This window comes from Rhipicephalus microplus, chromosome X, assembly GCF_043290135.1.
Source record: "Rhipicephalus microplus isolate Deutch F79 chromosome X, USDA_Rmic, whole genome shotgun sequence".
NCBI classification, from domain to species: Eukaryota; Metazoa; Arthropoda; class Arachnida; order Ixodida; family Ixodidae; genus Rhipicephalus; species Rhipicephalus microplus.
In genome coordinates this window covers 17,778,611-17,786,211 of record NC_134710.1, presented here as the reverse complement: position 1 = coordinate 17,786,211, position 7,601 = coordinate 17,778,611, and the positions used below count along the sequence as shown (strand labels likewise).

Genomic DNA, 7,601 nt, shown 5'->3' with positions numbered 1-7,601 from the left:
CCAAAGCCCCGGCACAACATAAATTATAGGGGATGTTTTATTTTTTTGGAAATCATAAACTTGAAGCCGCGTCTGACTTTTGGCGCTGTTCTGTTTTAAAAACTATCATGTGGGTTCTCCCAACCTTCGAGAAAGTGTCGCCAAGAGCAGCGTATATTATTCTGCTGATTTATTGAAGACCAGTGCAACAAAGCGGTGAAAAATGCTCAAGAGTATTGCAGTCATCGCGGATACATCTGGTCAGAACCCTGTAAATGAAATATCCGCTATTGCTGCATCATTAGCAAGTCTACCAGTTAGAACCACGCCGTCTCAGTTCCGTGGAAGAGGAGTGGTGCTGCTTTATATAAAACAAGTTTAATTTTCCTAGAACTGCTTTCCTGTAGAATCGGAGAAGTGGTTTTTGCAGTCCTGTCTCATCATTAAAAGACAAACACGACGATAATTATGTATTGATAAATGAACAAACCAGAAGTTGTGAATGGCAAATGGACCTTTATTACATGTGGCTGATGAGGAGCAACGTGGCAAACATAAGAATGCAAATGAAAAGTGTTCATCAATCAAACATATGCAACCTACACACTGTAAAGATAAAGTACGAGCTCGGAGGTCATCATAAATAAGATTAAGGAAGTAGACATCATAGCGCGCCTAATGCAGTGTAGCTGCACGCATTCACTGCTGTTTTCGTGCTTTTGTATACAGTCATGCAAACTCTACAATGCATTGATAATACGGCAGATTCTAGGAGGCCTTTTCTCTGTGTTCTTCTGTCAGCAGCTGGTCCCCTGCATAAAAGAGGCAAGAAATAATATTAGAAAAACGTAATAGCTTGGATACAAAAGCCGCATTGTTCTTTAATTCTAGCTGTGCACACATTCATTAGTATGTCTCGCGTTCAAGAACACACATGGTTGAAGTATTGAGCTTTGACTATTTCGACACATGTTTGGCTCAGGCACTTGGGCAGCTGACCAGGCATATGGGTATATAATTTCATTATCTAATTGCACGAATCAGTGCCATAGCCAGCAATTCTTCTTCGGGGGGTAGGAATGGGGTTAAATAAAAAAAACAATCTCATTATGTATCTGCTGTATTTATATTTCATATGTTTGCGTTTTCATACGACACTCGACGCACTTTTGCGTACATGCAGGTTTCACAGAGCATGATCATCTCCTTGATCCCCTAAATGTGTACTTGGTTGTCCATTGGTATTGTGAGCTGCATAGACACTGTATAAAGAAGCTATGTTTCACGCGTAGTAGCTACAGCAGCACACTCATTGCGCCCAATGTATGGTGTTCTGCTTTTCTTAAATTGTCTTTAATGGTAATCTGACCGAAGCAGGAAAAAAATAAAAAAAAACACAGGAGAACTTACCTTCTCATTGGTACAGATGGTCGTCCAACGGAGGTGTGCTTCGTCGTAAATGTCGGCTAGGGCAGCCAAGGTTCACCGCAGTGAAAGCCACTCTAAAGTACGGTGAACCCAGCGCATCAAAAGTTTGCTATGCCGCTTGCTTGTCAAGCTTTCGCACCATGCTTGAACTGATGTGGTGTGCGAGCTTCATCAAAACACTACAAAGCACTGGAATCCGCAGTAAGTTATGGAGCACTCGCACGAAGAGTATACGCACACCCGAAGGCAGGTAATCCACTGGCTCATGCACGGAACGCAACACATCACGGCACTGGTGAGTGCTCCTTTTGACACCACGCCCGCTTGTCCCGGCGCCACAGTAGCCGTTGCTGAACCGTTCGAAGACAGCTCCGTAGTAAACGCGCACCGTCATTGTCGAAAGAACGCGGTGGTGGCAGCCTACTTGATCGAGAAACGCCGTCAAAGTGAGACGGGCTCCGCCATGGACGCGATGCTGGCGCAAATATTTCACGCGAGGGACGATTCAAGGTAGCTCGATCGCTTCCTTGACAATCTCGAGGAAACGGTCAAGATTTTTTCAAGTGAAGGAAGCGTTTCAAGTGAAGGGTGGTTTGTGAATGGGAAAACGCCACTTAAGGAGCGTTTCGAGTGAAGGGTCGAGTGGAGGAGCGTTTGTGAATACGGGCCTTAATATCTTTGATGCCACTACCTCCTTAAAAGGAACAGATTTGATAGCGTAATGCTGTTAATGAAGTAGAATCAATTCATTTTTTCACTTGGAAACACAGTTGATATTTTAGTATTGTGACTGAAATAGAATCAATTATTTTTTTTCTATTGGAAAGAAACCTTACAATTGATTTCTGCAGAAGCTATTTCATTAACAAAAGGTATGCCTTTTTTGAACACTCTCAAGTCTATCTGGTTTGGTCACTACTAGGTTATAAATAGTAAAATGGTTTACATGATGGGTTGCGATAGTGCCAACTTTTGTATACTGAATTGGAAAGCTCTTATTCTTTTCAGAGAGAACTGAAATATTACAGGTCAAGTAATTGGCTCAGGTGATAAGTCTCAAGATGTTTGTGAAGCCCATATGCCCTTACTTTTATATTTTCTTGCATATATTTGATTTAACACACTCGTTATAAATATGTTTTTTTAAGTTCTGTTCGTGTTATACTTGGCATATAATAATTATTCACAGTGCAGCAGAGGGCACAGAAATAACTTTAAAAAGTCTGGTTTTTAAACATTCTCTTGGACTAAATCCAAATACAATACAGTGAATCTCATGATTAGTGGAGATCGATTTCATGTGAAAGATGTAATGGCAAGCTGTCTTGGCTGCAATTTTTTCACTCCTTGAGTCAATTCTTACTAAGTTGATATATGTTTTTGTGTAAACTTAAAAGCTGTCAGCATATCATGGGCTTACCAGATATGTCAATCGCACTGATGCCTCAGGAGTAGCTGATGGTACAATATTATGCCTGCACTCACATCTGTGCTTTTAAGAGTACAGACTTCAGGTTTACCCAAATAAGGTACATGCAATGGTGCCATGATGCACATATCATAATTTCTGCCAGGTAAAACAGAGCTTCATTGTAGCTTGTTGAGTCATATGAGTACATATATATATTGTTTATTACATTGTTTTAAACAAGGATAGCCAACATTGCAAACACACTCGACATTGCTTCAATACGATGCCTGATTAGTTTATCCCGGAGCATTTACAACCACTAGTGTGGCTATGTACACCACCTGGAATTACAAGGTTCAAATGGACCGCAACTGATTTTTACTGTGTCTTTTTATTGAAATTTTTCAGTCGTTGTCAAGCTTCTATTATTCGCAACAGATGTACTGTCGTACTGTGTCCTTAAGGTTTACTCACAGATTTCCAAAGTTCATTCTTGCTGTCCTTGAGTTAACATAGACAGTGAATCACATGTGGATCATACATACATTCCACAGACACTGGTGTGCAGGTATGCACACACATGTCTGATGAAAAAGGTTTGACATCGTGTAAGATGTGGTGATAGCGCCCAGCCGCGTCAAGTGTCCGCGTTATCTGGCGCTGTCGCCCGCAATTGTAAAGTGTCGTTTGTACGTGACGTCATTGGTCACATGAGTGTCTGCTATATATGTATGCTGGTTGCATGGAATAAAATTTGGACGTTATCTCGCGCCCATCGGAAGCGGCTCAGTCCCTTTCTCAGCTCCTGCGGCCGGCCCGGACGCGCATGCCCTTTTGCTAGGGCGCAACACGACATGGTGTCAGAAGTGGGATCCTTCTGGTATTCGAGGGGCGTTGCACCTTTCTTCGTCAAGCGGCGGCATGTCAGAAGACAAAGAAGTCAAGCCAGTTCACGGCATGTTCGCGGTTCCAGCTCTGCCAGCGTTTGACTTCGACCGAACGTCCGAATGGCCTTCCTGGATCCAACTATTCGACGACTACCGCTTTGCCTCTGGCTTAAATGAGCGAAGTGAAGAAGCGCAAGTCCGGACTCTACTCTACACAATGGGCAGGCAAGCGAGAGAGATCTTTTCGATCTTCACACTATCTGAACAACAGCAGAAGCAGTATGAAACCGTCAGAAAAAAGTTCGACGATCACTTCGTGGCCGCACAGAACCTCGTTTACGAGAGCGCATGTTTTCACCGACGCATACAACAACCAGGCGAGTCAGTCGACCAATTCATCACCGCGTTGCACACACTGGCGGACCGGTGCGACTACAAGGAAAAGGAACGCATGATCCGCGACCGGTTTGTAGTCGGCCTCAGTGATGCCAAGCTCTCGGAGTCTCTGCAAATGGATGCAAATCTTACACTCGCCAGCGCTTTGGCAAAAGCTCGCTTGAAGGAGACCGTCCAACGACAGCAGCAACAGCTGCGAGAAACCAGCGACGAACCTTCGGCAGCGCCAGCCAGCAACCTGGACGCGGTCAACAAACAACGGCAGCCCCGAAAGAATTCTTCAGGACAGCGTTCCGGCACCTCGTCAAGGACCAGTGCACTGGTCACACAAGGTCAACGCACCAGACCACAGTCCTACCGACCTCTCACATCCAGTTCGTGCCCCAACTGCGGTCAAGGAGAGCACCAGAGGACCTCCTGCCCGGCACGAGCTGCGAAATGCAACTACTGCGGTTGTTCCGGACATTTTGCAGTGGTGTGTCGGAAAAAGGCTGCAGGCGAGCGAAAGAAGGTACCGATTTCTTTTCTCCATATGGAAAAAGGGGCATATTTCGTAGGCGCGGTAAATGGGGAGCACTCCAATTCTCGGTATGCTCAAGTTATCATTAACGGCACTCCGGTGTTCGCTAAACTTGACTCGGGTGCAGAAGTGTCCGTTGCACCCTCAACATTTCCGGGATTGCCTACCAAATTAGACAAGTGCGACATAACCTTAACAGGCCCTGCGAATGAGCCACTGCATGTTCTCGGAAAATTTCTTGCCACTATACAGTGGAGACAACGCATTGTCCGACAAACTGTGTACGTAGTCTCGCCTTTACGCTCGATACTTTTGGGTCTCCCAGCGCTCGAAGCCCTTGAGCTGATCAAGTTCGCTGACTCGGTCAGTAGCGCAACAGCTATCGAAGCTTCCTACCCTCAGCTTTTCGGTAGTCTGGGAGCTATGAAAGGGGAATACAATATCAGACTGAAGCCGAACTCGGTACTCTTTGCTATTCCGGTTGCGCGTCGCATTGCCTTACCCCTGCGGGACCGAGTGAAGCAGGAGCTCGAGCGTATGGAGCGAGATGACGTAATCCGCAAAGTAGACGAACCAACAGAATGGTGCGCAGGTATTGTACCAGTACTCAAACCTTTTGGAGACGTTCGTATTTGCGTTGACTTGACGCAACTAAATAAAAGTGTACTTCGCGAGCGCTATGTTATGCCAACGGTTGCAGATAGCCTTGGTCTGTTAAGTGGGGCATCGGTTTTTTCGAAGCTGGACGCTAATTCTGGATTTTATCAGATCAAGTTGTCGCCGGAAAGCCAATTGTTGACTACCTTCATTACGCCATTTGGGCGATACTGTTTTCAGAGGCTACCGTTTGGAATAACGTCAGCACCTGAGTTTTTTCAAAAGAAAATGTCGCAGACTCTGGAAGGAATCCCAGGCGTGGTAAACATGATGGATGATGTGCTCATTTATGGCTGCAACAAAGCTCAACATGATGAGCGTCTGCGTCTTACTTTAGACCGTCTCATGAGTGCTGGTGTTACGCTAAACAAAGAAAAGTGTTGTTTTGGAGTAACCGAGATAAAGTTTCTTGGTTGTGTTCTAAGTCGAGATGGAATCAGGCCGGACCCTGAAAAGGTCCGGGCCATCAAAGAACTGCCGACGCCAAATAACGTGTCTGACGTTCGACGGCTGCTCGGTATGACAAATCATCTGGCAAGATTCATACCAGATTTGGCTTCAAAAACGGCGCCGTTACGTCACTTGCTTTTGAAGAGTTCTGAATGGACGTGGGGACCAGCCCAAGAGCAAGCGCTGTCATACGTTAAAGACGTTATTGGTTTGGCGCGCGTCATGGCTAACTATGATGCAAAGTACCCTACGATTCTTTCCGCCGATGCGTTGTCATTCGGTTTGGGGGCGGTACTGATGCAAGTTCAACCAAACAACGAAAAACGACCCGTTGCCTTTGCATCACGATCGTTGACGCCTGCCGAAACCAGATATTCCCAGATTGAAAAAGAAGCACTAGCAATGACGTGGGCGGCAGAACGATTCGAAGGGTACATCAAAGGTCTTGAAATTGTGTGTGAAACCGACCACAAACCTCTTGTAACCTTGCTGGGAAAATCTCCTTTAGATGTTTTACCACCTCGCATTCAGCGTTTTCGCATGAGGCTCATGCGGTTCAGCTATGAAGTTGTGCATGTCCCGGGCAAGAGCTTAGTTACTGCAGATGTGTTGTCGAGGGCCCCGATTCGGGGAAAAGAAACTGATAATGCACTGTCTATTAGTGACGTCAGCAAGCACGTTTCAGGATGCTTGTCAAACGTGGTCGAGGCCAGCCTCTTCGAGAGAGTGAAAGCAGAACAAGCCGCTGACGAAGTTTGTCAAGCACTCGTAAAATTCAGCCGGAAAGGGTGGCCAAAATTTTCATCTCTTCCGATGGTCTTGCATGCATATTGGCAGGAAAGAGCCACGCTTACAGTTGCTGAAGGCGTGCTACTTAAAGGTATGAGGTTGGTCATTCCTCGAAAATTGCGCGCAGAGGTCTTGATACGCTTGCACGAGAGTCACCTGGGAATCGAAAAATGCAGAGCTCGAGCGAAAGAGTCGGTATGGTGGCCAGGGTTGAGTTATCAGCTGAAAGCTTTGGTTACCGATTGCCGCGTATGCGCCGAGCACAGACACCAAAAGCCGGAACCAATGATCCCGACAACCACTCCACAGCGTCCTTGGCAAAAACTAGGAGCTGATCTCTGCCAGGTTCAAGGAAAATGGTATTTGGTAGTCGTAGATTATTTTTCTAGGTACCCAGAGATTGCTTTGTTATCATCTACAACGAGTGCCACTGTCATTACGCACCTTAAAAGTTTCTTTGCAAGACATGGCATACCAGAAGTTGTTATGTCTGATAACGGAGCGCAATTTGTGTCGCAGGAATACAAGTTGTTCGCTCGCAACTACGGGTTTCGCGCTGTGACGTCTAGCCCAAGGTACCCCTAGGCAAATGGTGAAGTATAGAGGATGGTCCAGACAATCAAAGGTCTCATTACAAAAGCGAAGGACCCATATCTTTCTCTCCTAGCGTACAGGGACACTCCGGGGCCATTTGGGAAAAGCCCTGCAGAACTTCTAATGGGCAGGCGGCTACGCACAACGGTGCCTGTCCATCCCACAAGCCTTCTGCCTCAGACGGTGAACCCGAGAGAGTTCAGAAGCCATGATACGACCGCCCGACAGCGGCAGCGTAGGAACTTCAACCTTCGTCATAGGGCTACTTCGTTGCGAGCACTCGAACCGGGCTCGAAAGTCTGGGTGACGGACTGCAAAGCAAAAGCGCGAGTCTTGCGACTTGCTGAGCGGACGAGGTCGTATGTGGTTAGAACTTCCACTGGTGTAGTTCTAGAAAGAAACAGGAAATCCTTGGTGCGCTTTGTTTCACAGCCAAAAGAAGGTGAGGATGAGGGAGATAGCGATGATTTTCCTCAGGCAGATGATAGTC

At 46.2% G+C, this 7,601-nt stretch overlaps 1 pseudogene; it reads left to right on the top strand.

Moving 5' to 3' along the window:
* The first annotated feature begins 3,763 nt into the window (after nucleotides 1-3,763).
* On the top strand, nucleotides 3,764-4,812 carry LOC142777453 (uncharacterized; annotated as a pseudogene).
* Nucleotides 4,813-7,601: the final 2,789 nt, after the last annotated feature.